This window comes from Halichoeres trimaculatus, unplaced genomic scaffold, assembly GCF_033239565.1.
Source record: "Halichoeres trimaculatus isolate MK-OKI-2021-1 unplaced genomic scaffold, fHalTri1.1 fHalTri1_scaffold_23, whole genome shotgun sequence".
In the NCBI taxonomy this organism is placed as follows: Eukaryota; Metazoa; Chordata; class Actinopteri; order Labriformes; family Labridae; genus Halichoeres; species Halichoeres trimaculatus.
Genome location: NW_027437201.1, coordinates 8,578,865 through 8,604,433, shown reverse-complemented (window position 1 = coordinate 8,604,433; position 25,569 = coordinate 8,578,865). Strand labels below are relative to the sequence as shown.

General features: G+C 39.3%; 1 protein-coding gene across 1 annotated transcript in view; it reads left to right on the top strand.

Moving 5' to 3' along the window:
* The window catches only part of LOC141785460 (leucine-rich repeat-containing protein 51-like), a 49,151-nt gene that overhangs the window by 11,079 nt on the left and 12,503 nt on the right, over positions 1 to 25,569 (top strand). The window contains exon 3 of the mRNA XM_074663787.1: positions 9,962 to 10,063. The gene's annotated coding sequence lies outside the window, so the exon portion shown is untranslated. The remainder of the gene's footprint in view (positions 1 to 9,961; positions 10,064 to 25,569) is intronic.

The following is a 25,569-nucleotide window of genomic DNA, read 5'->3' as shown; positions in this document are numbered from 1 at the left end:
TTGTGTCACAGTGTGTCGGTATTATCTGTTTAAACAGGGGAATGCAAACAGATGGGGATCCGAACTAACCAGTTTAATGGCGAAGGGAGTGATGATTATCGCAAACTGGGCTTTTTGTGTTAGTTTGCCTGTAAGAGAAGCAGACAGACAGACAGACAGTAAAGGAAACTCTTCGAGCCCTTCTTGTTCTTCTCTGAATCTAAGGAATTCAGGTGGAAAGTAAAAGTTAAAGCCCATAGTTTGAAGTTTGATTCTTTCCCTCACACACACACAGAATGACTCACTGGGGATTACTCTTACAGCCTAGGCAAGTGTGTGGGCTTATGCAAGTGTGTGTGTGTGTGTGTGTGTGTGTGTGTGTGTGTGTGTGTGTGTGTGTGTGTGTGTGTGTGTGTGTGTTTGTGTGTGTGTGTGTGTGTGTGTGTGTGTGTGTGTGTGTGTGTGTGTGTGTGTGTGTGTGTGTGTGAGTATGAGGCACCAACGCTATAACATCTTTGTAAGAGTGCTAATGTTTCTGTCAGAGCTGCTGGAGCAAGTGTTTCTGCTGTTAGACAAATATATGCAGAAGCCATAATGAGTGAACCACAGAAGAACGCAACTGTGACAAAGAGACAGGCTGAACTTTACAGTTTAAAAGCCTCTTTGTTGAACTAACTTCTCCTTTCCTCACCTATACGTTCTGGCTTTATGAAATAATGCTTAAGGTTGTAGAAACACAGACAAAAGAGAAAGGTCACATACCTTTTATTTATGTAGTGGCTGAACAGTTTCCTCAATATGTGATGCATAAATGCATTAAATTAATTTTCAGTTTCTGAATCCTGCAGATGTAATATTGCATCCACTTATTCATGAACCCACAGGTAAGAGCTGTAAACCTGAGATCAGACAGCACTGCAGCTTTGTTAACATCTGATGCCATTGAATGCTCAGCCCAGCTATCTTCTTTGTGTCTGATTAAAAACTGGGTATATTTGTGCAGTGAGGCCAAATAAACTCAGTTTCTTTAATTAAGAGCCCTGTCAACAGCAAATGCAACCCTCACCCCATGTTTTATGCAAAAGGTGTGGTTGTTTTCAAAAAAGACTGCAGCAATTAGCAATAAATGGCAACTTTCGACAGCACAGTTGAAGGTGTGTGGCCTGCTGCTGAAGCTAATTACCCAACAACTCACGGCGGATGCTCATGACTGTTCCCTGCAAAAGGGGAAAATAAGTGTCAGAAAGAACTTGCCTTGTGTCTTATTGATGAATCAGTCAGGTAGGTAAAAGTAAAAAAGTAATTGAAACCTCATACGTCTGTTTGACTGATGGGGTCACAGAATTCCTCCCAAAATCCAAAACAATTTACGGTTTCAGATTTTATCCATGGTTGTAAAAATGTAACAATCGGTGTTGAACTGTAAATAAAACCTTTCAAACAGAAAATGTTTGATCTGTTCTGAGAGACGACCGAGCCTTCTCAATGACGATATCACAGCTTTGCCTGTTGGTGTAATCCCACTGCAGGAGGCAAGAACTAGAGGTGGGTGATACTAGGAATTTTGGTATGGACCAGTACACCGATACTCATACCGATACTGATAATTGCACGGATACTGATACTTTTTAATATCTAAGGTAGGTTTATGTATCATCAAACTGCTGACCTTTAGGTGTTTTTGTGATTTTTTCTTTGGATTATGTTGTTTAAACCTAGGACAGAATTTGGGCAAAGTTTAAAGGTGACCACAAAATACTTTAGTGTCGTGACAAACATTTATAATTAGAAACAATAAAACAGAAACAAAACAATTTTCCCAAAACATTGTTATGTGAAGAATTCTTAAGAAAATAGGGTACAAAAAGTTATCACTTTAAGGTAAAATTAAAAGAAAATCTTTTTTGACGTACAAAGTGGAAGATTACAATATAAAAATTGATAAAAGTTCTCCCGTTATTGCACTCATTTTTTTTACATAATAAAACATAAAGAATTTTTACACCAAAACAAATGTTACAAAAAAATTCAAACTTTTTCAAGTAGAGCTGTTTATTGAAACATTTCAAAAATCAAGGAACATTTTTTTCCTTTAGCGCACTTCGGTTTTTTCTTAAACAAAGTAAAAAATTATAACTTGAAAAGAAATGAAAACAAAATCATTTTTTGAGGTAGAGCTTTAAGGAAGCAGAGAGAGAGTAGACACAGTCAGTTTACCACTTTTATAAAACAGCAGCAGTCAGCGCATGCAGGAGAAAAAATTAGACTAGAGTATCATTCTTTTTACACTTGTATCATTTGATATTAATACCAACACTGGTATCAATATTATCAATATTTGGATCGATTTGCCCACCTGTAGCAAGAACCCTGTTTTGGGGCCCACAGGGTGAAAAATTGCTGGCCACTTTTTTATTTAGACTTTGATAGTACGGGGTGGGACCCCTTATCTACCTCCAAAACTGTCATCATTCTACATGGCAAAAATTCAAAAAGTTGTTAGAACATTCCTCAAAGATTTCATCCATGTTCACATGCTAGCATCACACAATTGCTGCAGATTTGTGGCTGAACATCCATGATGAGAATCTCCTGTTCCACCACTTGTTCCTAAAGAAGCTGGATTGAGATCTGGTGACAGTGGGGGCCGTTGGAGGGAACAGGGAACTTGTTGGCATGTTTAAAGTGTGCCAAGGAAATCTCCCCCAACGCCATTACACCAGCAGCAGCAGCCTGGACTGTTGATACAAAGCAGGATGGATCCATGCTTTCATGTTGTTGACGCCAAATTCTGACCCTGCCATCCGAATGTGGAGCAGAAATCCAGACTCATCAGACCAGGCAACACTCTTCAAAGCTTCTCTTGTTCTTTTTTGGTGATCTTGTGTGGATTATAGCCCAGACTCTTGTTCTTATCCAAGAGAAGTGGCACAGTGTGGTCTTCTAAAGCTGTAGCCCAGCTTTTCAGAGATCTTCTGCACACCTTGGATGTAACGAGTGGTTAAAAAGGATGTTATTGTTTCCTTTCTGTCACTATAGACAAGTCTGGATGTTCTCCTCTCCTTTGGCATCAACAGAGTATTTTTGCCCAGAAAACTTCCACTTTCTTCCTCTTTTTCAGAAAATTCCCAATAAACCCGAGAAATGGTTATGTGTGAAAATCCCAGTAGATCAGCTATTGCTGAAATCCTCAGACTAGATTACCTGGCAACAACAACCCTGCTATGTTCAAAGTCACTTCTTAAATCACCTTTCTTCCTTATTCTGATGCTCAGTTTGAACTTCCCCATGTCCACATGCCCCTGCTATGTAATTGGCTGATTAGATGCTTGTGTTAAAAGCAGTCAGGTGTACCTAATAAGGTGGAAAGGGCATTTTCTGTTTCTTTGATCCAGGGAGCAGCCTTTTCAGAGAGACCTCATTTCCTGGGTATTTTTATTGGTTGGTTGGTTGGTTCCACTCATCTCTTCAGAACAAAATTTGGAAAAAGAACAAGTAAGGATCAAAATAAAACAAAACTATGTTTAGCTGGATGTAAACTGCAGTGGATGACTAGGAGCCAAGGTAAGAGACAAACCTTTTAGAGTCACATCAGCTGTGACCTCTTCCTTAATACGCTTCAGGATTTTGAAATGAAAAAAAAAAACCTCCAAGGTTAGCAGATTGTGTATCCGGTTGGGGGCAGGGGGCACAGGGTAACAGGTGTTCATGAGTGCTGCTGTTTGGAGTGGAAGTTGTGTTCAATGACACTTGACTCAGCCAAGAGCACACGGCCAATGCTGGCATTCATATCAAACAGCAAAACACAGCACTTGGGAGACAGATGTTCGTTTACACTTAAAACTTCGTTTTTTGTTGTTTTATATTCCCTTTTCAGCCATGTGGAAGTATCTGAACTCGAAAGAAGCAGGTGTTGTCCTTGCTTCTTTTTGTGGATGCATCAGCCTTCTTCACTGAAAGAAATATAGAAATATCCTCCATCTACCCTTTTTTTTCTTATAAGTGAATCAGCCTCAGAGGGAAAAGTTCATTTCAGTCTGCATTAGTCATAAATCTGCTCTGGCACAGTGTAAAGACAATCAACTGTTAACAGCAGGGCTGGTATCAATATAGATGACATTACGCTGTGTAACATGCATGCCTGGAGACTATGATTGCCCAGTGTGGGAATGCAATCTGTGCTACTAGAAAAGGAATTACTCCATTATGAATATACTGTACGGCTAAACAACCAAACAAACCAATAAGGAAGGTTTGATTAAATCTAAACATGACTTTAAAAAACAATATGTGCATGAAAATTAGGGCTCGAAATGAAGGCAATATTTGAAAAGTGTGAAACTTTCTTACATTCAGGCTTTAAAGGTCCCATATTGTGCAAAAATCACTTTATTTAGTCTTTTAGTGAAATTTGTGGGTCTTTGGCTTTCCTCCTAGCCAACAAAATGTGATATTTAATGACAAAACCTGTATTTAGTAGTGCTTGTGAATGTAAAATCCTGACCTAAAACGATCTGTTTGGATTTTGGGGATTTGCGGACGTCAGCGATTCCCTTTTTTGACCAATCAGGAGAAAGTCTGACCCGAATTTGAAAAATCTCTCCAGCAGCGGGGAGAAGAATGCTGAAGTTGTAGGGCCATCACTGCTCTGTTTTTGGCTGTAAACAGCCACATAGTTCCATGCACAAGCTTCCCATCTTGGAAGAAGACAAGACTAAGTGGCTAGAGTTCATTTATCAAGGAAATGTTCCAGCTACACTCAGTAAAACTGTGCATGTGTGTGCTAGTCACTTCATGGCTGACTGCTTTTCCAACTTTGGACAGTACAACAGAGGGCTAGCGAATAGACTGGTCCTGAATCCAGGCGCATTACCAACCATCCGCCAACAAACCTCGGACCCTGGAAATGTGAGTATTTTAAATCTCTGTGTTAGCTTCAGGATGCTAACTTTAGCTGCGGTTAGCCTGTTGTTTTAGCCTGTAATGGTACGGTTATCGAGCGTCGCTGTTTTCTAAACATTGTGCACTCAGAGCTCAGTAGTCATGGTTACATGGAGCCGCTCCCAGTGATGCTGAAGAGCGGGGCGGTATTAGTGGTGGCTCATTTACATATGAAGGTCACGCCCACTAAATCAGAATGTTCTGAACAGAGGGGCTATGAGTGCCTGGAAACAATGCTGCTGTGCTTAATTTATTGGCTTTTTGGACCAAAACATGTTACTACAATTTCATGAAGACATCAATGATCCATATTAAACTGCAGAAAATGAGCATAATATGGGACCTTTAAAAGATACAGCTTATTACAAACTTTGACTTGTTAAAGAAATATGCAACAAATTTTCTTAACATCACTTTACTCCAAAAGTCACTTCTTAACCCCCCTCCCTGTCTTAGTCCTTGTGTTACTCTCTCCTAACCCTCTAAAAGCAGAGTTGCATTGTGTGGTTGTCAACATGACTTCATATTATGCAGCTAAGCAAGTGTAAAATTGACTTTCAGTTAGAATGTGACAACTCGCTGAAACCAGACGTGGTTTGAGTCTGCAGGCTTGCGTCTCATTGTGTGTAAGCGTGTGCGAGGTTCATGTCCTTGCATATTCTTTTGTGCTTCAGCATGTCTGCCTTGTGCATGGCGGAAAGATGGAGTATGAAGATCAGTGAATATCTCTCATCTACTTTTACTCCTAAAGGGCAAAGAGGAATAAAAAATTCACCTTTTGGTTCCAACATGTACCAAAATAGATGTCATCTTCCACATCTGATATCACTGATGCTCCAGACTTTCTCTGTCTCCTTATGTCCTACACTGTCATGCACTTTTACAGTCTGGTATGGAAAGGCGTTTTTTTAAGGATATTTTTTTCACTTAATTTTCTGATGCTACAACTGCTGCTAGTCATTCTTCACTTATTGTATTTTGTTTTCTCAGATTGTCAAACGTGACTGCCAAAACTGTCAGATAGGGATTTTTACACATGAGATACCCAAATGAATCTTAAATATTTCATACTGAAGACGCGCTTGTGTAGCAGAGTTTGTTATTCCACTTGCATGATACAGGGTTTATTCTATTTCTGCATTTGGTTCAATGGCGCCCTTTCATAGGCAAAGAACATACTCAACGGGCAAGGGTAATAACACAGTCACATAGGCTAATGTATCAACGTTCACGACAGTGGTGAGTGAAATTGTTTGTCTTATTATTAGCAACAATATTCAAAACAGGATCAACAAACATATCACCACACACACATGCACACGCTCACACACTTCTTATGATGTTAGCTTGGTTTCACTTCCTTGGCTTCGTGTGCAGTCTTTAAATGGTGGATAAAGTTGGATGTTGTTCTCTCTTTCATTTATTTTCGCATCACATATCTTGGATTGCAGGTTCCTCCTTTTTACATTGGAGTTGAAGTTTTTTAGATGCAACCTGCACGACTTTTGGAGCAGCAGAACTGGCAACAGGCTCGGGGGCAGTCGCCATTATTAGCTAACAACTCTGTTGTGTGTGCCCATTGGTTGCTTGCGTGCTCGTAATCTTGCTACACACCTGTCTCCAATCAATCAATCAATCAATAAAAGTGTGAACTTATAGTGTGGTGAACATGCTACCAGTCGTCCGAGTCAGCTTGTCCCAAGTCAAGTCGAGTCTCAAGTTTTTTACCCTCAAGTTGAGTCGCGGGTCATCAAATTTGTGATGCCAGTCGAGTCTCTATGAATCGAGTCCAATTGTCTGGGGCTTATCATTTTGACACCCACTGTATCGCTCTAGCTTTTTTCAAACTTCAAGCAATCTTCCCCATAAATTTTCAAAGTTGTAATTCATGTCCCTGTTGAAGCACACTTCAGCGTGTTAAAAGGAGACATGTTAGTGGACACGCAGGTGTGTTGTACTGCCTTTAATTTGACAGAAACAGAAAAGAAAATATGTCCCGAAAACGATCAAAATGCTAGGACATGGCTTTAACGTGCCATTTCTGAGGTTTCATGGTTTACCCATTATTCAGCACTTAACCTCTTTTCTCACTGCTCAGTTCCGTTCCAGGAACATCAACCACAGCCGCCCACACACCAAGCAATAAATCCTCTTTGTGGGTCGAGCCCTTGTTTTCTTGTAAGGAGAGCCGTAACGCTCTGTTAGCTGGAGGTGCTTCTGGCAGAGATGTGCTCCACTCAGGTGTGGGAGGCACTCAATACAAAGTTCAGTCAACTTGACCTTTGACCCAAGTTGCTGCTGGCCCTTTAAAGGGCAGCCTACATGAGCTGACATAAGAAGGAGGTGGAGGTGGAGGGGGTGTACAATACCCCAAGGACAGCTGTCTCCTGGGCAGGTGAATTGCACTGGTCCTGTTTTTAATTAAAGAAAGTATGCCGTGTAGGTTAGCCAGTTTAAATTCAAGTCAGCGGCTTTTGATTTTGTCCACTCAGATTGAGACTGTCTTTTTTATCCAACGCCTAATATTTTTTGATTCTTTCCTTGGTGAATGAAAAGTGTGGAATTTGTTCATAAACATGCTTATGTAAAATTCTGCGTCCTAAAAGACACAAAAATGTGTGGCCTTCAAATAAAAAGGGAGTTAATTAAAAGAAAAAAGAGGCACATGTATTATGTAAAAGTATGTCTTTTGGTATGAATTTCACTTAAATAATGTGGACATAGGCTCAGAGAAACTGCTGCATTGCTGGATCATGTAAGAAAAAATGGGTTAGAAGATGCATTAACAAAATCCAGCGACTAAACTAAAAGAACTGAACCAATCTCACCAAACCGAAGTGAGTGCTCAGAGGGAGAAGCAGGGAGCCAAACAGCGTGATAGTAGTGGGAGAATGACTGACTGGAAGCCTGAAGTACTGAGGTGCTTCAGTCAGCTCAAACCACCTGGAGAGTGGGGGGAAGACAAACAGGGAAGAGACAGAAAACTCCCAGATGCACCACAAGGGGTATGACAATAGGAACGCCTAAGCTCCTAAAGAAAAAAAATAAATAAAAAAAAATTAAAAAGAAAGGGAGAAAAAAAGGAGCAGAAAAAAAAGATATGAATATATATAATGTCATGTCTTGTCAGTTATGTTAAGTCATACATTTTGTCATCAGTCTTGTCTTTCATATTTGTCATGTCAGGTTCTATTTTATATTCACGTCTCTCCTCCTCTCGGGTCACATCATGTCCTGTCCTGGTGTTTTCCTGCTGTTGTGACTGTCATCCCCGCTCCTCATTGTTTCCACCTGTGACCCTTTACCTCATGTATTAAAGTCTGCATCTTTCCCCTGTCCTGTGCCAGATCATCTTGTCTTGTCATCACGTCCATGAGCCATTTTTTGCCAAGTTTTTCCAATCGCTACTAGGGTAGCGACCGGAAAACTAGAGTTTGTTTTTTGTCTTTTCTTCTTCCAGCTCTGCTGTGATTTTATGTTCTTTTATTGTCCAGTTTTGCCAGTCTTGCAAATGGACTGTAAAAAAAAAAAAAAAAAAAAATGGACGTCATCTTGCTCGGCTCTAAGTGAGGTCACCACAAAAACTGCTCCCCCTGGTGACTGGCTGCAGTATAGGTAAAAGAATCCAGCTCTTCAGTCATTCCAGATGGGCTGTGGTCAAACTTGAAAGAATTAATACACCTCGTAGAAATGTTTCTTACGTCTGATTGTTGTGGTGATTTGAAGATATCATTTAGCTGCCTTGTATTCAAGTCCTATTTTTTTTCTGAAAAGTTTTGTTTTCATTAGTTATAAGAAGATAAAAACGAGGTTTTACTTCACGTTTAACGATGAATGACAGCTGCCATTCTTGTGTATTTTTTTCGGCAGTTGTAAAATATGTTTGGGGGTTGAGTGAAGAAGTGATTAGACTCTCGAAAGACAAAAAATATATACATCATTTCTGTCACTCGACTCCACTCGGATTCCCCCAGAATCCCTCACAGTCTCTAATACACAGACTCTGGCTACACAACTGCTATCGATAGCTGCGCCTGTGACGGGGGAATTTTGGCTTCAAAACCATACAATGGTAAATGGTGGAGCCACGCTGTCCACTCTAAATACAGTATATGGTCTTGCATGCTCTTTTTTTTATTTTTGGAAAGTCGTGCATCTGGGTTTTCCCTGACAGTGTTCTTGTCAATAAATAAATGAACTGATTACATTTTCAAAGATATTCAAACAAATAAAAGTAAACAAGAAATGTTTCTGTTTTGAACTCTATTATTCAATAATAACATTTATTGAGTCATCTTTGTATAAATCAAACGCTGTTTAAATGATTTTCAAGTTATCGGTACATGAACATTTCACAACACCATACAAATTCAGAACAAGATACATATGTGTATGTGACATTAAGGCAGGGATGTCAAACTCGTGCCATGGAGGGCCAAGAGGCTGCAGGTTTTCCTTCCAACCAAGACCTCCACCAGCTGGTTTCACTGATTAGTCCCTGCTCTCTGCTTGAAGGTGAGGTAATCAGTGGAATCAGCTGGTGGAGTTTTTGGTTGGAAAGAAAACCTGCAGCCTCTTGGCCCTCCATGGCACGAGTTTGACATCCCTGCATTAAGGTATTACCTTAAGATTCTCAGCATACTAAATTTGATTACTGGGGTCTGTTTTTCAAGACCTAAATATTTTTTTTGTAATTTCAATAAAGCTTGAGTAAGTTCATGCAGGACATGGAAGTCTGGCTGATGTTCAATCACCTTTACCAGCTCCACTCGACCAGTCACAGCTTTTTTTATGCATTTAAAACACATCTTTTTGGAAGTGTATCTATTTACTTTACTGGGGGTTTGGTTTAACTCCTCTGTTTAGCATATATATTATCAATCCATGCTAAGTAGCTCATCAAAAGCAAACAAATTGCTCAGCTTAGCTCAGAACCTGACAGGAATTTCAACACCTGAGGAAAGTTGATGCTTCTTAATTCCTAGCGTTTTATTCTGCTGCAACTTATTACATTTTCTTCTCTTTTTTAAATCTTTTTCAGGATCAACAACTGATGAGTAAGTTTTTGGTTTCAACCTCTGCAGTTTTGTAGAAGCACAGGGAATACCAAAAACCTCTCAAGACCATACAACTGTTTCAACAGGTGAGCTTAATTTAAAATCTCTGTTTATCTCCAGTTGTTGTTGTTGTAGGATGCCACCATCCTCCATCCTCCTCCTCCTCCTCCTTTGTCTGTTGTGATCAGCCAGCTGATAAAAACAGCAGTTGATGCTTTACGTGCTTTTTGGAAAAAGGTCAGCTGTTTTCAACTTTGGAAAGCGCTCCTCTCAGCCGAAAAAAAAGCAGCTTGGTACGGAGATTTTTAAAGGGCAGCCGCATCCGGAGCATCTCATTGTTTCCTCTGTGTGGGACACGCGAGCGAGATGGATGTCTGTGTTAAATTGGAGAAAGAGGGAACGATGTGGAGAGAGAGTAACAAAGAGGAAGTGCGAGTGAGATAAGAGCAGCGATAGAGAAGCAGGAGATTTAAAGTTGTAGATAGGGACCCGGAAAAGAAGTGTGTGTGAGAGTTAATGCTGGAGAGGAAAAGAAAAGCAAGAATGTTTGAGTCCTGAATTAACTGAGTGAATGGGACCAGGACAGACAGAGATGGACATGTCATGTTGACAGATGGGCTGACATTTCCCCTGTCTTCTCTAACGCTGCCTCACAGCTGACTCTGCCACGTTACACACACACACACACACTTAAAATTTCTGTCTTGCATTTTTTAATTGTTTACTCCTGGGCTTCAATGGTAGCTGACTGTATGGATGCAAGAGCAGACTAAGCTTGATGCTGTTAATGCTTTTGCCCAAGCTTAAGTCTGAGTCATCAGTGAATGATTCCAAATGAAGCCACGAGTCCAGCATATCAAAACCTGAACTCAAGTCTAAGTTCTGATCAGGTCCTGAACATAGACTGTATAATTAATGGATGTAGTCTCCCTGACGTCACCTGTCTGTTTCTGAAATAGATTTTGATGCAAATCGAAGCCTTATTGGAAGTGATGGCGGCTTCAAGTACAGCTATAGGATGCCCGTTGGTCACGTGACCTGTGCTGTGCCTCTCATTGGGCAAGCTCACGATTCTGTCGTTGCAAATTTGCGACATACCCTATCAGGTCTTGATTCAGCTGAAAACGACCATTGTATCTCATCATTACCTATTGATTCATTTTCTGCACAAACCAAAGATTGTATCAGATCCACCATGTCACAATATATTGGTCAGGGGATGAACTTCTCATATATAAATATATATAAATATATACATTAAAAATTAGTTAAAACCATTGTGTGTACTATGCTCAAATTTACAATCGCCACTTAATTTAACATCTGTAAGAATGAAAAAAAAAAAAAAAAAAAAAAAAACATAAAATCCATCTGTTTTTACAATTATTAACTAATTCAAGCAGTAGGGACTTAATATCCTCTGAACTGCCAAGTCAGAAAAAAAATTCACCCCATTCAGTGTGTGCCAATGGTGAAATTTACGATTCAGACAGGGGACATTTTTTGTACCAGGCAGTAAATAGGTTAACTTTGGTTGTTAAAAAAATCCCTCTTTTTTGGCTTGGTGTGTTTGTGACTTCCTGTACTTCCGGAGTCAGCCTCAAGCAGACACTTAAAAAAAAGCCGATTTTAGCACTTCAGCATTGTCTCATATTCTTAGACCAGAGGTTGCCACTTGGTCCTAAACACCAGCACAACACTGATGTACTTGACAAGGTGAAACTTACCTTCTGGCATGATTTGTACCTCAGGACAGGTGAACAATAGAGTCTAAAAAATGGAACCTTAGATGGATTCCATACCTTATATTGGCCTTTTTGTTATCATTATTACCTCAATAAACAAAAAAAGTTTTACAACATTTCTCAGCACATTTGTTGTGCAAACATTGCTGCAGTCAGTTTGGATGTGTTTAAAGAGATAATTTATTTCAAACTTTATTCAAATTCTAGTGGCTGTAGGACTTACAATGTTGCTTTAAGAGAGGAAAAACAGACGGTGTATAGTCAGCATAAATTGCATATTGATTGCAGGTGATTCCCTTTTCTCTTGGCTTCAGAGGAGTCTTTTATAGCTCCTTGGAGATGTTTCTAACTTGCCGTAAAACAGACTAATATTTCTACCAAGGCCTCTTTGTGACTTGCAAAAATAAATTAGACTGTCAAAAAGAAGTGTAACTAGCCTTGCAAAAGGTTTTTAACGCTTGAAACCACTGCAAGAGAGAAAGTCATTGACAGCACGCTGCAGGTTTAGTTGTCTTTAAAATTTAAATGGGAAAGTTTCACAGGGATTGATACCTGTTGACAGAAGGAGGGGTAAAATCCTGATCTAGGCACAAGACAAAATTAGCTTTAAAAAAAATAAACAACAGATGTCGGATTTTTTCTAAGGAGTGTACAAATTGCAAAAGTTCCAGGGCATTAAGAATAAAATCACTTCTTTGTATTGGATCCAGCTGAAGTTTTTGGTGATTAAATCACACCTGACTCTCAGCAGGGCATATTTCAAGCAGCTTCTCTTTTCAATTTCCTGTTAGGGAGATCAGAGAGAGACCAATTATTCAACTAAACTTTTTTTTAATTCAATTTAGAGTTGCCATTCATATTGGTTCTTTCCCCTTTGGGTGAAAGAGACTGGAAGTCAAAACAGGAGGTGCTGTACTGTTGCTTTGGACATTTAACCTTTGCCATTCATAGCAAAAAAATCTAATTCAGAGTCAATATTTTCTGTGCTTTCAATTACTACAGCCGACCCGAATGGCCTTTCTCCTGTCATTATTCTTCGTGGATGGGTTTATTTTCCTGGTGTTGGCACCAGAACATGATGATCTGACTGGCCTGGCTGTTTTTTGCCATTTGCCATTTTTAAATTGCTGAGGAAAAAAAAAAATGTGGGCAGCAATTTAGAGGCCTGGAGGCTGGCGAGCAAACAGAGGTTTAATAATAGAGTGCCAAGAGTTCACAGCAATTAGCAGATAATCTGCTACCATAAAACTCCCAACATGCTCTGCCATCCAAGCTCTCAGAGAAAAGTAACATGAGGTGAATTTGTGTTAGCTTCTAAAAAGAAAGAACCCAAAAATCTTAACAGAATGTCAAATGAATCTTTCTTACTTTGCCTTTAAAGTTGTGTAGGCTGTGATTAAAGGAAGGGCTGGGAGTCATATTCTGGCAACATGTAGAATCCTTTATGTCCCAAGGGCCAACAAATGTATGCAACACCTTTTGCATAATGTCATTTTTGTCAAAGAAAAATTACAGCTATGTTCTCTATGGGGTTAAGAACGTGATTTAAAATAATAATGCAGATGTATTTCAGTGAGCCAAACACAAAGAAAAAAGACAATTAGCTTGTGAATTTCAGCCCCCCCTGTGCTGAAACTATAATCAATAAGCAATGCCCAATTTATTTCAGTCTTAAAACCAAACAGTCTTGGAGCTTTTTCTTTTTGAGAGTTGTGGGGTGCAGCTGAGGTAGAATGAGTCTTCTGGGTGTTGTCATTGGAGGACACTTAATCCTCATTGTCTTAATTAAAGCTCAGTAAAGAAAAAGACAGGAATTGGTACACTCTACCGCCCCTGAGCCCAAAACCACGGGGAGAATAAAGTTTTTCGAGCTAATTATTATGTTGATTGTGCTCAGAAGTCTGGATAAGGCTTTTTGGGAATACAAAGCAAAACAAAGTATTACCCTGTGGAACCACCACAAACAAAAGAGCGATCTAATCTCACTTAAATATCATGTTAGAAAGCATTTGCAGTCATCCCAGCTCTGCTACATCCTCTTTTGTCTACCAATGATTAATGACCATGAAATTAAATGGGTATTTGGAGTTGATTTTAGAAAACAAATTTTAAAGGCAATTAAATAATCATGTACCATATAAAGTAGCTTAATTACTGCCCAAGTGGTTTTGGGAGTACAATACAAGCTCTAGTTTTTTTTTGCAGGAGATGGCCAAGGCCAAAAGCCAAACCAGTGACAACCATAAAGAATTGTCACTGTGGATGAAGTAACGCTGAAAGTACCACTAAGCCAACCAGCAACTTTGAAAAAGGAGCTCCTAATACAACCTTGCTTGTTGAGCATTCTGTCCCTCATCTAATAACGCCTTTCTCATTTATTGTAGGTGTTGCAAAAAAAAAAAAAAATCATTGTTGCTAAATACTGCTCAAGTGGCAGCTTGTTGCAGCAGCTCTCTCTTCTTTGTTCTTTTTTTTTCTGATCATTCTGATTATCTTCATATTTGGAGCCTGTTACCTTTCATGCTCATTAGTTGGCCATTGAAACAAAACTGGTTGTGTTTGCAGTGGTGGTTTCCTTTTCTTTGCTCTTGTGTGTGTCCGGAGATTCTACATGTGGCCATCATAGCATTGTTTATGCACAAGATTCCAGCTATTTGCAGCTCATAGCATGTTGATGCTAACTGGTGCTAGGGCCAATGTTCCCCACAAGCTGAGGAGGAGGAGGCGAGGATGACGTGTTGGTACTGCAGTGTGAGCTAAGCAGAGATGACATCAACCTGTCCTTCCATCCCATCCGTCATGGGGAACGTAAGATCTGTCTCCACTAAGATGGACAAGCTAGCTGTGCTAATCCAGAACTAGAGGGAATACTACAGAGAAGAGAAGCAACAGGCTTTTCACAGACATTACTAGAAGAGCTAACACAAGACACAACCACCACATTGGAAGGATTTAATCTGCTTAAGGCAGACAGGATACAAAAGAGTGAGACTAAACAATTTGGTGAAGAAGGCCAGCTCTGTCCTGGACCCTGTAGAGGTGGTGCATGAATGGAGAATGTGGCCAAAGACATTATTCTTCAAGTTGACACTTGTAACATTATTTGATTTATATATTCTTAAAAACTACTGTTTTTCTGTATGACTGAATTACCCTTCAGTGATTAATAAAGTACATCCTATTTTAATCTAGTCTATTCTACATTAAAACATTTTTTTTTTAATCGACACTTGAATTGCTTTTATCAGTAAAACAATTTGCTGTGGGTAGAGCACCACTGAGTGTATCTGTGTATGGATTCCTGCTAATCCTTTATGTATATTAGAGTGACAACCAAAAAGTAAATACTGTATTTCACCAAGTGAACACTTTTTCTACATCCAAATTAAGATTACAGACTATTGGTGTAGCAGCACTAGCAGCAAATATTTACAAAATTAAAAGTAAAGATCAAAAACAACTTTTTATTGCGCCTCATTGGCCTCCTAAATCAGGGGTGTTTTTTTAGACCAGTAATGTGTGCACAATTTAGTCTAACTCTCTATAGATCATTTAAATTAGGTGTGTTTTTTTCTTTTTGTATTCATTTGTTTTCGAACTGACCCATAAGTACATACCTACAGCTGAGGGTCACCAGTCTCTGGCGCCACTCTTTGGGGGTCATAGTCTAATAAAGTTTGAGATCCCATGTCCCAAACAGTTCACTGGTGAGAACTGTTTCACTTTGAGAATACACTTAAAACCTCAAAGATAAAATAACAGTTTCTTAAATACACAGTTAAAAATATGAAGATTCCTGATCTACTGTTGAAAAACTTTTATGCCAAAAATTATCTGTTAAATCGATCCTAGAAATAATCCATATGATTTATGGTCAAGCAGATTAAAAATGACCTATGAGGTCTTTTAACCAAATTACTGGTTCTCATCAGGGGTATGACCACAGCAAAGAGAAACAGTAAACTCCTTCAGTTTTAGCCCAACTTCAGAGGCTGACCCTTGCGGCCCAGGATTGATTTTTAAACATTATCGATCACATTTAGCACACAGTTTGGACCACTGCCCACCAAGGAACCCCAGGCAGGACTCTTCTGATCGTTTCTGTCTGATACTAATGTTGACCTAACAGCAGGTATGTGAGGCAATTTCAGAGTTGGGGATGCCTTAACAATCTCAGGAGAAATATCTTTGGTTTTCTGTCATGACAGTGTTGTCCTTTAGAAGGGGACAATGATTCAAACAACTGAAATCGATCATAGCAATCCTTTTTGAGAAAACTAATAGGTCTGTCTCTTTGAAATTGAAACAAATGCTGGTGTATAAAGACAAAAGTGTAAGTTAAACTCTACACGCAAAAATATTTTTACACAGAAGAAGTTGTTGCTAAATGTGCAACAGTATGGTTCAGGTTCACATGTGTGAAGCATATTTGTTTTTAGGTTTTAACATAAGTCTTCTCGTAACAATCATACATACTTTTTAAGAACTTAGTTTTACTGAAACCACCCTGACTCCTCAGGGAGACATTTTAAAAATATGGGGCTGACAAAAACTAAATGTAAAATTTCATATCACCCAGGGTCTAAATTGGCACTGTGGTATGAGTTTGTCCAAACTTGGAAACTATTGGTCAAATGGCAATCATTGCCTCTGAGAGGAAACCGCCAATATTTTTTGGCACCTGGTGGAGCCAAGATTGGCCAAGACTTTTTTTTGTCTGTGCATTACTTTAGTTTGCAAGTTTGACAAGCAACTTGAGGAGCAGGAATAGAGTTAGTGTTGAGAAACTGCCTCTTGGAGCAAGTAGTAAGCTGCACTTGCAATCAGATATCTCATTATGATGTTACAGTTACGGAAGCATGATCAAACATCATCACTGATTTGAAGTTGGTTTGCAAAGGATTGGAATTGCCAGCTGACTAGAGGACTCAAAAAAAATGCTGAAACAGAAAAAACAGTTCCATTTCTGTTCCTACAGAACTACAAAATCTCTACTTAACACAATTTCTCAATAAGGAGGAGTGTTTTTTTCTGAATTAAGTCAGACTGCCCTTGGCTAGGCTGCCACTTTACCAAGTTTGTTAAAATATGATAAATAGAGCATAGAGAAAAGTTTGTTAACCATGTTTATAGACAAAAAGTAAATAAAAGATTAAACTTGCCAATGAGAACAACACTAAGTGCTCATTATTCATTCAATGCAGTTGCAAATAAAAATCCAAAAGCCTGGAGCTTTGCTTATAACTCTGTGAAGTTGTACTCAGAATGCTCAAATGTTTACAACAAAAATGCCAACAAGCTGCTTTTTATAAAAAGCTTATTTACCATTTATGTCTGTAGCTTCAAACTAGTCTGAGGTGACCAGAGGCTACTTCACTATTCTCTACTTCCATAAAAGAAAGTGGTTCCTGTGGCCCATTGTTGTCTGCAAAGCCTGAAGTCCTGTGAAATTTACACACTACAGTTCTCCTGCTCCTGTCCTCCACATGTTATATGTCATTATCTTTTTATGTTTCTTGGATAGGGTGAAACTGGAATGTAACTTCCCCTTCCCTGTTTCCAATTAAGGATATCTAAATCTGAATCAGACCAGCAACATATGAAAAAAAAAAGGAATTTGCTCTAGATTGCCTGACCAGAAGAGGGCAGTGAGGCAACAACAAAGCTTATAAGACAAGGTAAAGGGTGTGTCTCAATGCGTTAACTTTGTGCTTCCTCCGTCCTATCTCCTCTCTGGCACCGGAAGTGCTTTCCCAGTCGTCATTTTGAAGACTGTCCCAAAGCGATAATTGTGCTCAGATGAGAGAGGAGAGAGGAGAGAGGATGGAGGAGACTGATTGGAGGAGCTATGATCGAGGAAACATGAGAGCTGGCATTGCGAAAGTCTTTTCACTGACAGACACGCCCCCATATTGAATATCACTCTCTGATTGGACGCTGCAGCGGCTCAGACTTCTCTACATGAAACTTCACAAACACAACGGAGTTTAATGAGAGAAAAGACGAGCTGAAATTAGGCACTGAGGATTGTTCAGTGTGTAAGTGTTTGTTGCAAGTTTAAAGCACAGAATACTGAACACAACCGTCATCAAATCAATATAACAGAGGGTTAATACAAAAAACTGACTGATAAATAAAATCTTCCTGAGACACAATAAACTGGGTTATATTAATAAGCTTCAGAGTTCACGATCAGATGCACTCTAGATAAAGGTTAAATAATTCATAAATAATCCAACAATTTAGCATTTTACCGTTAATGTGATCAGTGAGCTTCGTAACAGCACACAGAATAAACAGAGAGCAGGTTTTCTTCAGGTTCTCTTCATTTCCTCGCGTCTCTCCCATGCATCTCTGGTGGTGGGAGGGACCAAGACGCAAGAGAACAACGCAAGTGAAGGGAAGACGGATGGAACTTTTTCGCTTTGACACGCACCCAAAGAAGAGTTAGCCAGACAGCAGGGAGGGTTTTCAAACTTTGCTGCTTTTTAAAAAGGCATCAACTGGCAAATCACCAGAACTAGGGGTACACTTGAGCCTGAATTGGTATGCCACTAGTTTTGCTGGTTGGCATTTCTAATTCATTAAAATTTCAAGTATTGGTCAAATCATGTCACTGCCCCGGGCTCTAAGGAGAGAGAAAAATATCGAGAATATTAAAACAAGGTTAAACGTCTTAGATAAATGCGTCTAAAGGTTATAACCATTTCCTTTCCCCCTTTTCCCCTGTTCCCTGTGTATGTGGTGTGGTTTGTTTGAGCCGGCCTATTCAGTAAGGCTCCATCAGGCAGGGAGGCAGGTGTGCAGCTAGGGTACAGCCTCCCAGGAGGAGGGTTTTTTGGTGAACAGTGTATTTGGTGAGAAGAGAAGTCTTACAGAGCAGAAAGGTATGGTTATCTTTTTATTATGGCGTTTCCTCCTGCAAATAACAAGGGTAAGGGATATTATTTGTGCTTTTGAGGACAACAACAGTTGAGCCACCAGAAGGACTCTACTCCATGATGGACTTTACACAGGACTGAAGGATCAGGGCTAGGAGTCACACTCTTTTGTTTTTCCTTCCTCTGCAACATGTTGCTTTTTGATCAAAATTTAGTGCGATTTTAGAATCTTCAAGGACATATCTGTTAAATTTGAGAGAATTTTTGCCAATGGGGATTGTCTCTTGATTGGAGTAAGGAAACTATTCTTTTTATGTTTTTTTTTTTTTTTTTTTTTTTTTGGTTTTGGGATTTTGTACAAATAAATAGGCTCTGTTTCATGCAGCTCGATTTATTTACCAGGAAGTTTCATGATTTAAAAAAAAATAGAATGTGTTGTATTAAGTGAACAGTAAGTTAGCTTAAGTAACAAAGTGTTAATTTTAAGGACAGATAAAAAGCAGCCCCTAATGCTAATGTGGTGGTTGGGATGATTCTTTCTTTTTTTTATCATCAGGGCAGTTCACCAATTAGTTGTTGGAGTGTGTTGCCAGGTATCCCATGCCAAACACTTTAATGGCCTGGAGGTGGTAAGTGCTGTTACCTTCCCACCAAAGCAAGAGCCAGAGTGTGGAGTTGGATGCTTTCCCACTGAGTGTGTTAGTGTTCTTCTTGTAGTCCAAAGCTAAGTTTTTGGTTAAATTTTGACTTCAAACTACTTGTAGGTTGGATTTTTTGCCTAACATAGCAGACCCTTGACTGAATGGCCACTTATCTAGTTTTACCTTGTCAAACCCAATAACAGCTTTGGATTGTTGAGGAGATAATAGCTTGTTGATAGATTAAGGACTGGGTCTGTGGTATGTATCATACTAGGAAAAAAAAAAGTCAAGAAAACTTGTCAGGTGTAATGAAACATTTGAGATTGATCAAAGATGTAGATAAACCATTTTCAAAATTTGAGTATGGTGGCCCTGAAGTGCAAAAACGTAACAAAAAGAAAGCACAAGCTCAAACAGAAAAAAGCATAAAAACCCCACAAATTTCTTGAGTTACTTATTACTGTGCTTGTGTTTTTATTGTGACATATAATGGTTGTTGTTTTTGTTGTGTCTGATTTTTCTCTTTAGTTGTAGTGTTGTGTAGTTGTGTTTTTCTGTGTGTGCTTATTTTGTTTTATTTTATTATGGTAGTGCTTTTGCTTTTATAATTCAATTTTTCCTTTTTATTTCTTTTTCTTTTTGCACTTTGGGGCCGCCATGCATAAGCTATCAAGGCTGCAACGATTTCAGCTTTTTTAGCCTGACACAGCTTGAGATGCTATTTGGAAAGTCGCAGCAAGCTAACGCCCTCTTATCTGAACCTATTTGTCTTCGAATAAGTCACTTACAAACACATGCACACAAAAGATAAGCATAAAGAAGTTGCATATAAAAATGCATAAAAAAATAAACAATATTAATGGGCAGAAAAAAATGTAATTAATTATAACTGAAAAAGCAAACAGTCAGCTTTGACACATTTAAAATCACACATATTTACTTTCTTATTCACACACTGTAATAGCTGTGCTAAGTACTGTGTTTCACTCTATTGGCTGTTGTGTGACAGCTAATTAAACCCCTCAGTAACATTCACCACTGCTGCTGCTGCTGCTACACCAGAGACGTACATTAGTCACTCTTATCTTCCCACATATGCAGAGTACACACAGCCGTGAGCACACAAACACAATCAGCTGCACACACAGTCAGTATCACACATGTGTGAAACAGCTACTGCCTGTCCTCAGAATACGTTTTAACCTCATTCTAGCCGAGAGTGAAACGCTCCCTCACGCCCTACATGTACTCAGTCTTTTAACAATTCTCTCCTCATGCTGGCACACTCCCACTCCATCATTCATTTCTTCAAGCTAATAGGTCACTGTCTGTTTGTGTAAGATAATAAATGATGCTTCTTTTTTATGAAGAGACACAACCCTGCTCACACACAGATCAACACAATGAAAGGGAGTCATAGCATATATTTATCTGTGGGTGTGTGTGTGGGTGTGTAATCTGCTGATGTCAAGTGTTTTTTTGATAGCCCATAAAGATAGATATCTTCCAATTACCCTTTAAATCACTTGACCTTTACAAAGTCAGGCAAAACAGTTATATACTGTTTTTATTTCCTCACAGCTCTCGGTGCGTGATAATGTCCTTTTAAAAATATTTACTTCATATCCTCACTGTGGCTGTTTGAATTATTTTTTATATGCAAATAGTCATTTTCTTCCATTCAGCACATAATTTCCAATTGTTTAGACTTGAAATTGGTTCATGCGCCTCAAAAGGCCGTAGTTTGATATTTGCCTGTAATATATAAAAGTTTATCACGAAATTCCTACATTTTGTAGTGTAATTCAAATGAATGGAGCAGCTGCAGCTCAGTGGTAGTCACTTGTCTTTCAATCAGAAGGTTGGAGGTTCATTGTCCAGCTCTATGCGGTCACAAGCTGAAGTGTCCTTGGGCAAGACACTGACCCAATATCTCTCCTTCATCCATGTGTGAATGAGCATTTATGACAGATTTTCTTAAAATTTAGGCCTGGACCACACCAATATGGACATATTCCGAAACACACATTTTTCTGCCCAATTGGGCCTCGCAACCACATGAACACAGCGATTTCACCCACATAAACTGAATTTTTTAAAAATAGATTAAAAAGTGAAGAAATGTAAAAATATCCGGTTGAGTAGATCTTTGTAGCAGTCTTAAATGGAGCTGGTGTTGACATGATGACGACAAGCGCCTAGCAACAAGGCACTGTAGCAATGGTTGCCAACAACAAAAACAATGGCCGACATTTACTGCGCTATTTCTGTGTTCATAGCACTTTTTGCTCTCATTACAGCTCTACAATTGAATGTAATGTTGATGATGATGTTCATGAAGTAACAAGTCCACCTCATCATCCGTCCACAAAAATGACCCTTTTTTTTTTTTTTTTTTTCGCTATCTCCTTACTCCGTTGACTGCTTCTTCTTCTTCCTGTTTTTGACTGCACATGCTCATAACGTTCTTCTTTTATGGTTTTCACATTTTGCTAAGATGCCACTTATCGGCCAGGCATGGCATTGCAGACTTCAGGGGCAATCGTTTTCAGTTTTGCCTCTTTGTATGGACACAGATACTTCTGTGGTGTAGACAGAGACTTTTTATTCGACAAGGACAAAGATATCCGGTCAAAAAAAAATATCCATATACGTAAAGGCCTTGAAAAACTTTTCACAATTGTGTATTCAGTTTGATAATGTTCAAATATAATAAAAATTATGGGTTCACTTTTATATGAAAATATGCAAACAGAAAATGTTAATTTGTTTTCCATATGTGTTTATTGTCATAAGGCCCACAAGGAGACTAAAACCCTTTGCACACCAGACGCATATTTTTATACAAATATTTTACACATTTTTTTTTAGAACCTACTGTTTTTCAACGCAAGCTTTCACACCAGCAACATTATTTCCCTGAGTGAAATTGTGACTTTTATTTTTCAGGCCGAGGTCAAATTTTCCAAAGTGTCGCTTGCAATGAGTACACATCTGACCAATCAAAACACTCGTTGATATGTCACATACCAAAACATTTAACATGGCGGGCTGCTTGATTTTGTTTGTGTCCCAGCACCTGGGACTGTACGACAAAAGACATAAAAACGACAAAAAAAATGATTATAGAGACATTTGGAGGAGTTTACTCCTGATTTGCATAGACAGGGGTGTCAAAATAATGCCTCCAAATTTTGTGCCGTCTATCCGTGTCGTCGTTGGTGTGCAAAGGCCTTAAGTCTGGATAATGTCAGAGTCAGAGGGGCATTCAAAGAAAAAAACTTGAGATTTGTTAACTGATAAATCCCAAGAAGTTTGTCTACAACAACATTTCCTGAGAAGGTGGTAAGCAGGACTTGCCCACTCTATCAAGATTCTAATTTGCACAAACACCTGCTCACTATACATCTTACTTTTTTCCCATTCTTTCTCCTAAATTCTGGGTCATTCTAGTGACATTCTCTATTTTTTAAGTTTGTAACATGGATTTTGGGGTATCCACATTTTACTCTTGGTGCTGCATCCTAAATTGGTCTGAATTGGTCGCCAATCAATCCCAGGGCTGACACATAGAGACAGACAACCTTTCACATGCACATGTGAGAACATGCAAACTCCACACAGAAACTCCACAGAGCTATATTAAAAGGGAATTTCATGTTTGTTTCCTAAAAACTTCACAGCCTCATACGTTTTTTCTCTTGGGGATGAACTCTTTTAAAGTTCAAATCCAACTTTCCTTTTTCTTTCTTTTCCACTATTTTGGGCTGGTTTCAGAAATTCCACTCTGCTTGTGTGGTCTTGCCAAGGCTCCTCTCTATAATAATTATTCAAAATGTCAGCATACCTGGGCATGTTGTTTGTTTTTCTCTGCAAAGGCGAGTAAAGCCTTGAGTTTTATTGGATTTCTATTGGAAAGTCTTATCGGGGATGTAGTGTTTGGTTTTGACTTAGGCGTATTCAGAGGATCTCACATGTATTGAAAGGGTTTGGCAATGAGAGGCTTTTAGAGAACTCAAATTTATCCAGACAGTTTTTAAAACATACACAGGTCGTCTGTCTATTTTCCATTGTGTCATTCTAGTTTTAAGTGTCTGAGGCCATGTCCACACATAGCCGGGTATTTTCAAAAACAAGTATCTCCCCCTTGTTCTTTTTAAGAAAATACTATCGTCCACACACAGCGGGTAATTCCGCCGGTGAGTGCAGCTTCAAGTGCGCCAAACCCATAATGGACAGTGTTTTCCCGATGTAAAACCCATGCCTGCCAATCAGAATGAGCCCCCATCATTCAACTGTGACGTTTAAGAACCAAAAACTATTTACCGGTGTCCACGTGAAACCATAAAATCTGAGTTTTCCAAAATCTTCACTTTGGCCGGAGTTTTCAGAAAGCATCGTTTTCAGTGACGCAAAGCTTTGGTTTCCTGTAGACAACAGGCGTAAACGTATAAAAATATGCGGTTTTCCAAATACCCGGCTACATGTGGACACAGCTTGAGTTTACTCAGTCTGATCCGTCTCCCTATCTTGCAGTTGTGGTCCAGTCTCCCTCCTGTGTGATCACCTGACCCCTCCCTAATGTGTTTCACCTGTGTCTTGTTTTCTGCACCGCCTGCTCCTTTATATTCCCAGTTTGTCCACTCAACAATTGCCAGATAAACTCTCCTTGTTTCAAAGACATCCAGCAGACCCCTTTGGATTCCTGGTTCTCTTCTCTTGCCTTTGCCTTTTCTGTCGCCTTCTGGTAACCAGGGTTCAAATTATGGGGGAGCTAAGGAGAGCCCCACTCCCCTGAAAGGGTCAGGCCCTCCCCTAGAAGCGATACCTGACACATTCTAGGGGGAGCTCTGAAAATTTTCGGATTTGTATTGTGCCCGTTTCCAAACTGAGATGGAATTGATTTTTAATGAGCCTCACTTGATATCAGAGCTTGTTTCAGCACCACGGATAATACAGTTTTTTGTGTGTGACAGTACGCTGCTGCTCCTGAGTAGAGGCAACGTTTGCACTGGTGAATTAACTTACTGCATACCTTTGTGGGGGATTTGACCAGCTGTTTTAATCTTACCTGCTGCTTTTTTTTTTTTTTGTGAAACTTAAGTGAGGGGCAATTTAGAGATTTGGGAACCAGGAAAGCTGCCACTGCCACATTGATCTGAACAGTTGACATGATACAGTTAAATAAGTTGCAGTGGTATTTTTATTGCCTTAAATCTTACAGTACGTAAGCCAAAACAACTTTGCTGCCTATATGAAATTTTCAATTCAGTTTTAGGCAATTGCTGTAGTTATAGTGGATTTCTTTTCTCTGTAAACCTGTTATTGGCCACATATGGGTCATAAAATATGCGCATACATGTGAGGTAAAAAGACGTGGTGCACATGGTAAAATATAGGGCTCCCCCAAAGGCCACTGTGTAATTCAAACCCTGCTGGTAACGACTACTTTTCATTTGAGTCCTTCTGTCTGTGCTGTGATAAAAACCAGCAATAGTATTTCTAAACTAACTAGTAAAATGTGCCTTTCTTCTGCTGTTTCAGACATCTTGTACTAAGGATTTAAGGGTTATAACTGGGCTTCTGAGCTGTTCAGGAACATCCTCATTCACCAGCAGACCTCTGATAGCGCCCTTGACAAAAGCTCTTAACCCAGTCCACTCTAACTGGGCTTCACCGCACCTCCACCAAGCAGCTCCCCTGGAGTCAGTTTGTACAGATGAATGAGTGTGAAATGGGTGGTACTGGGGCAGAAGAGTTCCTGGTGTTTGTTAGAGACTGCAAGAGGTGGCCAAGGCTTGCTGTGAACAGTGAGTGACAATTGCCATAATGTATTAAAAACTGTTACCGGTATCTGTATTTATTTATTTTTTTTTAGTAAACCGATAAAGGAAACACATTTTTTATACAGAGAAATCAACTGACAGCCCGTGCTGCTGCCATGTATTTTATGGATTGGCGGAAGAAGAGTGATTCTTGGTGTCTTATCTAGTTCAAGGATCTAAATATTAATCTAAAAACATCAGTTTTTCTGTCTAGAGTTGTTTGGCCCTCATATGTTCTAATGATTATCCTTCACAGATGTAATTTCCTCGCTACACTGCGCTGCCCACTGACATGAAACTTGCATACTCAGACTTGGCGTGAGATTTGAGCATACCCGACGCCCATGTTCAGATTGATCAATGCTGATCTGTGCGTGTAAAGTTTGATAAATTATGGGGCCAATGTAACAATGACTTTGTATGAATACAAAAGCATTTTTGGCTCTATACATGAATCGTGTCTGTATTACATTCTGGTGTCATCTATCTACATAACCACT